The following is an 11,445-nucleotide window of genomic DNA, read 5'->3' on the forward strand; positions in this document are numbered from 1 at the left end:
TAAACCTTGCCAGTGCAGTGTAGTCACTAATCGTAGGCTCAGACAAGTGTTGTTTCGGCAGGTTGGGTCCAGAGGCTCTCCCTCTGTTTGATGGAGCATGTGAATAGTGGTTAGTGTCGTGTGATCTGATTTCACCTGCCGGACGTATATTGAGAGTGTCAAGGTCGTTTCTAGATAAGTAGGAGTTTAACCTACCAAAGGGTGATTTTTTAAGAGCTATAGGAAAGTTTTTCAAAAAAACACACGTAAAATTGGTGTCTCTCTCCGCCGGCAGGTGAGCAGAGGCACGCCGCAAGGCGGGGTTCTCTCACCATTCCTCTGGATCATTGTTATGAATGACTTGCTGGAGGAGCTGGTGAGGAGGGGCTGTAGGGTGATTGCCTACGCGGATGATGTGGCATTAATTGTTAGAGGAAAGTTTATAGATACCCTGTATGATTTAATGCAGGGATATCTGAACGTAGTTGTTCGATGGGCAGCAGATTGCGGCTTATCAGTGAATCCTCTTAAGACGGAGCTCGTCCTTTTCACGAGGAAATACAAAATACCCAGAGCTCAGCTCCCCTCGATGGGGGGCGCTCCGCTGGTGCTTTCTGACAAGGTGAAGTACCTAGGTCTAATCCTTGACAGTAAGCTGACGTGGAGGCCCAACATTGAGGAGAGAGTAAGGAAGGCAACAATCGCCTTGTATGGGTGCAAAGGCGCAATTGGCAAAAGGTGGGGCCTCTCGCCCAGAGTTGTATTCTGGCTCTATAATACCATAATAAAGCCAATTCTGTTATATGGAGTCACTGTCTGGTGGAACTCACTAGAGAGAACGACATCAGTCAAAAAGCTAGAGAGAGTCCAGAGGTCTGCACTCATTGGAATCAGTGGGGCGCTTCGAACTACTCCTACTCTGGCGCTTAACGTAATGTTAAACGTGGTACCTATAGACATCGCAGGCAGAACTGCCGCTGCTCGTACCGCAATCAGACTGAGGGGCTTGGGCTATAAGCTCAACCTCACATATGGGCACTCAAGCATCCTCAGAAATTTTCAGTTCATCCCCTCGTCGACGGACCCGTGTGTGCCTTCGCTAAGTCCAAGTGGAAGTTTCTCCACCCATATTCCACCAAGGGAGGAGTGGACCGGGGGCAACATCTGGGGACAGGGCCTCGTTAACCTGTTCACGGATGGCTCGAAGTTGGACGGTAGGGTTGGAGGAGGAATATTCTGCAAAGAGCTCCCCATCAAACTCAAATTCAGGCTACCGGAATCCTGCAGTGTGTTCCAAGCAGAGGTGGCCGCAATTAAAGAAGCAGCTGACTGGCTACTTACTTGCGTAACAACTGTTAAGAGGGTAAATATTTACTCCGATAGCCAAGCGGCCATCAGGGCCCTAGGCTCTATTATGGTGCATTCGAAGCTGGTCAGGGAATGCCTGGTCTCACTCTCGATTGCATCAGAATTCTTCGACATAAAGATAATTTGGGTACCTGGTCACAGTGACATTGCAGGAAACTGCGAAGCCGACGAGCTGGCCAGACAGGGGACCTGTGAGGCAATGTGCCCGCGAAAGGAGAGGATCGGGATCCCCTTGACAACCTGCGCTCTACTCCTGGAAGGCTGGGCTATGCACCAACTCAGCGAACGCTGGGCAAGTACACGAACGTGTAGGGTCGCGAAGTCCTTCTGGCCACGTTTGGATAGGAGGCGTTCGAGGGATATCCTGGGAATGACAAAATGTCATCTCTCAAATTTCGTGGGCATCATCACGGGGCACTGTCCGCGAGGTACACATGCCGTGAGACTCGGAATCACTTCGAGTCCTTTTTGCGACAGCTGCATGGAGGATGAGGTGGAATCATCTCAGCATATGCTCCTTAGCTGCCCTGCCTTCGCGGGACTAAGATTCAAGTATCTTGGTTCTCATTTCTTTTCTGCGCCTGCTGATATAGCAGGTGTTGATAACAAAAATCTGATGAACTACATCAGCAGCATAATGAGGTTAACACAACCGCGGATTAGTCACCGTTCGTAGTCCACAATCACTCACCACTCCCCCATCCCTTCCCTTCCTCCCCCTTCTCTGTCCTTAAATGGTATCACAAAGGACGAACCAAACTATTTCGTCCAAGTGGGCCCTACTCTCTGGGCAACCATTATAACCTAACCTAACCTAACCTAACACGTAAAATTCAGAAAAACGCATGAAATTTTTATTTAAATCGATAGTACAGTCCATATAATTTAATGTTTGAAGATTATTTCATGCTAATGCTGACCGCGACTGCGCTACAAATGGGATGGACCATTAGTCCAATTTTGGCATACTCTTTCCAATTTTTCGGCCGGTTTCTCGCATATAAATACTTTAACGTTGCCTTCCAATGCGTTAATTGAAGCAGGCTGGTCTGAATAGACATGAGCTTTAACATAACCCCACAAAAAATAATCTAAAGGCGTTATATCGCACGATCTGTGAGGCCAATTGACAGGTCCCGAACGTGAAATAAAATGTTCACCGAGCTCGTCTCTCAACAAATCCATGCTGTGTGGTTTGTGGCACCGTCTTGCTGAAACCACATGTCATCCAAGTCAAGCTCTTGCATTTCGGGCAAAAAAAAAAGATGAATATCATTTCACGGTAGCGCTCACCATTCACAGTTACGTTACGATTCGCAGCAACTTTGAAGAAGTACGGTCAAGTGATACCTCCAGCCCATAAACCGCACCAAACTGTGACTTTTTCTGGATACATTGGCAGCTCATGCAATTCTTCTGGCTGATCTTCACCCCAAAATCGACAATTCTGCTTATTTACGTACCCATCCCATTGATCCAAAAATGAGCTTCGTCGCTAAACACAATTTTTCGATAAAAAAGTGGATCTTCGGCCAACTTTCCAAGAGCCCATTCACCAAAATTTCTGCGTGGGGGTAGGTCGTTCGGCTCCAATTCTTGCACCAGCTGTATTTTGAAAGGCTGCACACCTAAATTCTTTCGCAAAATTTTCCACGTTGTTGAGTAACAGAGGTCCAGTTGCTGCGAACGGCGACGAATCGGTAATTGATGGTCATCATTAACACTGGCCGATACAACTGCGATATTTTCTTCAGTTCGCACTCTACGTATGCGCGTTGGTGGTTTGATGTCCAATAATGTGAATTTGGTTCTAAATTTAGTCACAATAGCTCGAATAGCCGCTTCAGTGGGTCGATTAAACTGACCATAAAATGGAAGAAGCGCGCCATAAACTTTCTTAACAGAACACGCATTTTTATAATAAACTTCAATGATTTGCAAGCGTTGTTCGTTTGTAAGACGATTCATGGTTAAATTATAGACCAAACATAAGATGTTTGATAGTGAAACAAAACACGAAACGTGCGTTAGCTGTTTAAACCAACTGCTTAAAAGGTTATAGCTAAAAAATCACCCTTTACAATACCCTGAACGTTAATGGCGTTAAAGTTGGTCTCACGAGGCACCTGAAGCTCTTCCTCTCCAATAGGTGGGGGTTGGACTCCGTTAACGGCAGTCGGGAGTTTAGGAAAGTGATAAGGGTCCGCCGATAAATGTCATTTACTATATACTGTCCGGTCCAGTAGTTGTAGTTGTATTTTGTTCTGGATCTCGTCAGTGTACAATAGTTGAAGAGATGCTTCCTGACGTGCCTGGGAGGTGGCTCAGGCTCTTGCAAATGGCTGCAAAGGTGCTACCTTCGGTAGAACCCTAGCAGAAATTGCTTACTGAACATTCTGCTATGCTCTTCAACTGGGAGCATGGAAGCCTCAGTGTGAAGCTGTGATGTCTCCCCTCATCAGCAGGCGGTTGCAGCATAGTTCAAACCGGAGCATACTCCGTTGTCCTTCAGTTCACTTAACCGAGAATATTGAAGAGTACGGCAGTTACTTTGTCCCCACAGTGGGGTCATTCGCTAGTCGTCGTAAAAATCAGTGCCGCCAGTCTAGGGGCAAGATGTCAATAAGAGGAAAGAAAAGATTTTCGCTGTCAGTAGAGTTCAGATCAGTAATTTTGTTTTAAAGTTAAACCTAATGAATCAGTTTAAACGAATACTATGTTTTCTAATATCCATATATCATTTGCTTTAAATCACTAAAGGAGAAATAACTCCGAAAAGCTAAATTTGCTCCGACCCCGATAAGAGAAATTTGTCAATCGCAAAAGGTTAAAGAAAAACCTCTTTTCGGCGAAGGGACTATGTTAACAAGAGAATTGTCGTATCTTTAGAATTGGAAAATCCACCTGCCTGTTTTTGAAAAGCAAAAGGCAACGAAAAACCTGGGTAAATTGGATGCACTGTGTAACAACTGCCGAGTTCAACGCCATTGTCATAAAAAAGTAGACCAGTTTTATGAATGTGGAGACAGGCTACTATTCTACGTAGAGTGAAAGCATCATAGATGTGTGTATGAATAGGGGTTTTTCTGCAATGCCATCATACAGTCTGTGCATTGTGTACTGGATTTGAAGCTGAAGTCCTTACACACTACTTAGGTCACAAGTAGACAGCTACTAGGAAAGACAACGAACAGACAAGTGCGAAGCAAACGGCAATGCTGCACTCAAAATCGTAAATGCCACGATACATAGACTTCACTGATTTCAAATCCACTAACTAAGAAGATGGTTAGGCGCCATTTGTTCGAAATTTACATCGTGGGTTAATATGCGCAGTCCGGTTGGTAATTGGGTACCACTCTGCATTATTTTTATGAAACTCAAGGAGGGCGACAGCGGTGCGCGCAACCTTATCTGTTCAGTGCCCAGTGCGCTATTACGCACAACTGGTGTTTGAAGTAATGGTTGTGCTAAGCTGGCACATCACAGGCTCTCTTCTGCTTAGCTTTTGCACTGACTTTTCAGCATATCTTCATATGTAAGCCGGCATTTATCTGTGCCTTGTATTTATTTCTCTACTCATTATTGCAACACAAATCGTTTTAGAGGCAAAACTTCAAGCACTTTTCGCCCACGTACTTATTTTATTGAGATGTCACTTGTATTTGCACTTCCTCAAAAACCAAAAAAAAAGATTGAAAATTAAGAAACAACGGCCTTTACGTGAATTGCGTGTGAAAAAATCAATCTCATAAATTAGAATACAAAAAAAAAAGGAATTATCCAATTTTTTCGCATAGAATTCACCATTAAGCCGATTGCTTTAAACATTAATTTAAGGGTTAAGTAATGTGCTCGTAGAGTCTATGACGGCTGTTTACTTACTGCGGGACGTCCGTTGATTTCGTTACAATTCAGTCGCTTTTTTACGCCATTTAGTCGCGTCAAAAAAGTATGTAAGCTTTGCGTACTGTTGTGAGTGCTGCCGCTCACATGTATACACTAATGTAAGCTTAGTATACTACACAGAGAAGAGAACGATAATTGAGGAGATTGCACTTGTTTATGCGATGAGTCAAGTTTGTGAATTCAAAGCAGATGGTCGATCTACAAAAGTAATGGGAGTAAAAAACCTTTAATTGTTGATTTTTCTATTTCTAGGTTAGTCGTAGTTCACTTGGTGTGTCCAATTGGCGCCGGTTAGCACGAGAAAGAAACGACTGGCGCGCTTTGTTAAACTCGGCCAAAATCGCGTAAGCGGTTATCGCGCCAATTAAGAAGAAGAAGAGGTTAGTCGACCGCGTGCAATTACTTGTTATGAATTTAGTTCGATAAATTAAGCTCGATATTAATAATAAAGTTTCTATTTCTAGATAAATCATATTGTTACTCCCAATAAAACAACATATTACAAGTATTTGCACGATTTCCTTATGTCGGCTTCATTGTTTCTTCGATTGAACGCCCAAGAATATGGAGCAATGCTTTCTTCTTGCCTAAAAATGGAAAAGAGCTACATATAAGTTAAGAATTTAAACGGTCTAACAATCACAAGAATATTTCTTATCTGATAGAAAGGAGACAGTCATCCAAAAATTTCCTAAACCGAGTTACTATAAGGATGTGCCAAAGGTGGGAGCCTTGACTCCCTCTAAAACAAAATCAGTTGTTAACTTTCAAATCACCTATGCGCATTTTTTTATCCATTTTTCACATAAAATTTGTATAAGCCGTATTTTGAATAAAAATAGTGAAACCTCAAAGAAGAGACATATTTTCATTTCTATTTAAAATAAAACATTTAGCCGTCTTTGAAAGAGTCTCATGAAAGTATACATATATATTTAGAGGTTCATCTATTCCATTTTTCTGATACCAGTCTATCAGTGCTATCACTTTTATCCGATAAACATATTTTCTCTGAAAAGTCCAAAATTCAACTGTGTTAGGTAATTTAAAAGTAAGGTACAGAATTTGTAGTCCTGAAGCATTAAAAATTCCAAAAGTTTATTGCATATTTCAAAATAATACCATTAGTATTATAATTTGGTATTAACTACTTCATCGTATATCTCATCTATTTTCAATTAATTAAGAGACCATTTTCAAATAATAAATCATATTTTCGGAACAAACGCGAGTTGCATCATAACTAAACCATCCATTTCCCTCTCTTTCTTGGTCATCTTGCGTATTTGTTTTAATTTATTCAGTGATATATTATAGTGATCCTATTATCGAATTACTTCCTTCGCTTGGTAAAGGAACTTAGGGAATGCAATTTTCTTATCTAACTGCCCATCTAATCTCTCTTTGTGCTTTTTGCACAAAGATCAAATGAAAATTAATTCTTCACAACAATAATTGCAGGCTGGCCACTGTCTTTGTGGTTCAAAACTTTGGTGAACATAAAACATGGCCAATGCCAAAGTCACGTTTTTCAGCTTCAGCCACACATACATTCTGGTAGTAATTTCTGCTTTTCCTCGCCACCTTCTATGTCCCAATCGTGGCACGAAAGCCAATACAATAAATCTCAATAAATTTAAAGTGGCCGCTTAAGTGTTGGTAATGCGTTGTCAGTGGATTTTGTTTGGTTTGACGTGTGATGAAGGGTAGTGTATGTGTTTGCCACCGTCGCTGGCGTTTACAAACACATGTGCATCTGCATGGGCACGTGACAACATATACTCCAAGCTTGAACATAAGCAATTTTATACATACTAAGTGGCGACATTCCCAATTCGTGGTTGCATTTCTCCATCGATTTCGTCACCTTTTTTGACTTTGATTTTGTAATTTGCCACTTGTGAATGAATAGACAGTCATACATTCACATATACATGCTTATATGCATGAGTTAAAGATAAGTGTATAAATATGTACGTATGGTATATAGGATTGTACTACCAGAAAAAGGCATTTTAGATTGGAAAATATTGTCCATAAGCGAGACGTGTTTAAATCTCATATTCGCACCAACGTCATTTAACCGGGCATATTTTAGGATACAAAAATTGGCATTGATTCTTTGAAAAAGTATATACCCTTCGTAAGTGTACTATGCTCGGAGCGAAATATATGCAACTATTTATTTAAATTTCTGTAAAAGTACTGGGGAAAAAATTTGTAATGAATCTCATTCCTCTGCATTTCCTTTTTACTGTCGTCGAAAATTTATAATGCATATGTACTGGTACATATATATGTACAGCACGCCAAGTCTTGTAAAAGACCCATGAAAGGAGAATCGATACGCGTTATCTTTTCGTCGATTTTAAAGCCGGATTCGCCCGCACGAAAAGGAGTTGCCTACATGCCGCGATGTCTGAATTTGTCCCAATGTCCCGCAAAACTAATACGGCTGAGCAAGATGACGTTGAGCAAAGCCAACAGCTGCGCCAGAATTGGAGCTATTTTATACTAAACGGGAGTTCAGAACGAGTGACTCGCTGTCGTGTGGCCTCGCACGCCGACATTGACATGATCGTAATTTATGCTTTTTCTAAGCTTGATAAAGAGGCAAAGCGAGTGAGTCTGGTGGTGAACGAGGAAAAAACGAAGTACCTTCTATCATCAAACAAACAGCTGGCGTACTCGCGTGTCGGCACCCACGTCACTGTTGACATTTATGAGTATCATACTCGTAAGATACTTCGTTTATTTACGAAACAGCATTTAATCCGCCTCGGAGGGCAGGTACTATTTCTCAACTCATTTTGTTTTTTTTACAGTCGCACGGAATCGAAATCGCATCATTTTGAATAGAATTCTATTATCTAAATATAATTTTTACATATTTACTCTTCAATTTGTGAATGGAAAATGTTATTCTTCATATTTTCCCCGTGATCTCGCTTACAGACGTGGAATCTTTTGGTAAAGTTTTCGATAAAATTTAGGGACAATTGGCGCTCTAACTCGTCAAATTTGCGTTGGCCACTGGTTTAATCACACAAATCTTGTCTTTGAGTTGGCTTGACGGAAAATAGTCCAAACGAGGATCTTAGCATCCAGATTACTGCAGAACGTTGAAAAATTATTCTTGTCGAAATTTGTTTTGCAATAAATTTATTTTTGTCGATGGCTGTGAGACGTTTCGCACCGCCTTGGGTAGAATCAGGTACCATACCAATAACAGTAGGGTAAAAAAAACTGATTAACATATATATTTTTATATCGCAATTCATATTTTCGAAGAAAAATGGTCCCATAAATTTAACATACCACAATGTAAAAAGAGAGGAATACCAGCCTCTTCTATTCGTCACTTCTCTGCTCGATAAATTTGACGAAAAATTTGAATGCGAAAGCAACATCAAAGCTATCGAGCAAGATTCGCCATTAGCGAGTATGGCTATACCTCATAAAACTGGTATAAATCACTATTTTACAAACAAATATAATGTGCAAAGATATGTTCATACATATATACCAGTTGCTTGACCTATTCGCTACTTGCTAACGCCTGGCAAAAAGAAGAGACCTGCTATAAAGACTTCTCAGATATGAGAAATTTCACTTCGAGATTGTCAGTTTTTACAAATCGTTTATAGAATATCTAAATAGAATATTTTAATTATCAAACAATCAGAAAAACTTGAAACTCTCAAACTCTCATTGTGCATAACTTTCATGGAAAATTATTGACTTGCACCAAACCAATCTATATTTCAAAACTCACAACATAAGCACGACTTTTTATACATTTCCAGCGTTGTCCAGCGGGTAAACTTTAGATATCAGTGAAATCAATTAAAAATTAGTCCAGCCGTTTAAAGCACGTTAAGACAGACAAGAAAAATTTGCAAAGGTTGGCTTGGTTATATGCCAATAAGGATACGAAGATACAACAATTCTGTATTTCAACATGGTAGACAGACTTAAATTTTATTCTGCAATAATTTAAAAGGCTTTTTTTTCAAAATATAACTTTCAAACCTTATAATACATAACCGTTTGTAAGCCTGCGATAGTACAGTCTCAGTGATAAGTTGTAATTTGCAAATGTGCAATATCCATTATATAGTTTGAAAGTTTCACGTAAAATTCCTTTGGCTTATACATACACATTTGGTACATACATACATACACACATATATTCTTTTGCACTGAGCAAAGCAAAATTGTAGAGAAGCATGTTTTGCAAAATAAATTGAGTTGTATGAAAATTTTTAAAAAGCAAAAACAGCCACAAAATAAAGGAAAAGTAATAGCCTTAGAGATTGCGGCGAATTTAAGCGAAATGGGGCATAACTTTGGTTACTTTTATTTGGCTTCGTCTTAAATTCTCTGTAAAATGTATTTTTTTAGAACTTTTCCGCTATTTGCTTGCCATTCTGTAGCGTCACTGAACTTAATTTATAAATGTTGGAAAAATACTGATAGTTAGGTTTCGCGGGACGATAATGTGAAATCATCCATCTGCTAGTGAATGCTAAACGAAAATGAGAAGCAACTGCGACACGAGGAGAGAATATATACTGACGCATTGAATAATTTATTTTTTTTACATAGGGGAATTCACACCGAACTTGTTGCTTCGTTGCTTGTTACTCAGTAATTATCTGCGACTATTTTACCACTTTTTGTGGTAGTATTTACACAGCAATCAATTGATGGTGTTCAATCATTTTAATTAAATCAGCTTGATTCTCCACTTTACCCTTTAATGGACTAGCAAACACAAACCTGAAATGACAGTTACCAACCAAAAGGTAATGTAACGACTGTAAACACCCTTATTTCTACAGTCTATGCTCTGAAGCCGTCCGTTTTTAGACTTATTTCATTAAATAATATTTTATTTATTAAATACATTTTATAAATAATATAATACACAATATTTTATTTATATTTAAGAGTAATAATTATAAATAAACAATACAATAAAATTCAATAAGAGCACTGGTTACCAAGGCCAGATGATGAAAAAATCATATACAGGGTGGCTGATGAAAGCCGCTACCAAAAAAAATTGAATAACTTTTTTTCTTTTTAAGTTATCTGTTCCATTTTTGTTTTAATTTGCAGATTGATCTTTAAAATTTATTAAAATGGATAACTGGGACACGCAAACAAGAATTTGGAGTCCGTAGTTTTGGTACAGAGAGAGTACAGGCGGATGTTTGGCGGCGATCCCCCGAGCAGATGGACCATAATGAGACTGGTGAATAATTTTGCTGAGCAAGGAACAGTCGCAAGAAGGCCTTATCATCGAAACCCACCAGTTCGGACGGAGGAAACGATCGCTGCTGTAGCTGCAGCTATACAAAGCAATCCAAGGGTTTCAACAAGAAGCTTATCTGCTCAACTTGGTGTCAGCCGACAGTCTTTGCAAACAATAATGCACAAAGATTTAGACTTATTTCCCTACAAAATTCAAATGGTTAACAAACTGAATGCAGCAGACTTGCCGATTCGCTTGGAATTTTGCCAGAAGATCTTGCAAATGGTGGAAGAAGACCAAAACATGTTAAAGTGCCTTTTCATGTCTGATGAGGCCCATTTCGATTTAAACGGCAATGTGAACATGGAGTACTTCTGTCGAATATGGAGTACTTCTAACCCATAGATACTCCACGAGACGGAATTGCATCCTCTTCGCGTGACAGTGTGGTGTGCGGTTTCTTCACGCTGTATTGTCGGGCCTTATTTTTTTGAAGAAAATGGTCACACCGTTACGGTTACTGGAGACCGTTATTTGAAAATGCTGAAAGAATTTTTCTATCCAGAACTACGCCGAAAGAGAATTCCTTTCAACTCTGTGCGGTTTCAACAAGATGGGGCAACGTCTCACATAGCCCAGACAACTTTTTACTAAGATGCCGCACTTGTGTCAACGAGCATGGGGGGCATTTAAATTCAATTATTTTTAAAACTAGTTAAGCTACATTTAATAAAATTTAATGACCTTCAACTTGAAAAAAAATAAATAAATGAATTCCATACACTAAAAAAAAAGTTATTTGAGTTTCTTAATATAGCAAAATTCATCAGCCATCCTGTACTTATATACTTAAAATCAAGCATGCAACCAGTAGTGAAACAATAAAATTCTCGTTTTATGAGGCAAGGAAAGAAACCAACTGCATTCCA

Source organism: Anastrepha obliqua, chromosome 1 (assembly GCF_027943255.1).
Source record: "Anastrepha obliqua isolate idAnaObli1 chromosome 1, idAnaObli1_1.0, whole genome shotgun sequence".
NCBI classification, from domain to species: domain Eukaryota; kingdom Metazoa; phylum Arthropoda; class Insecta; order Diptera; family Tephritidae; genus Anastrepha; species Anastrepha obliqua.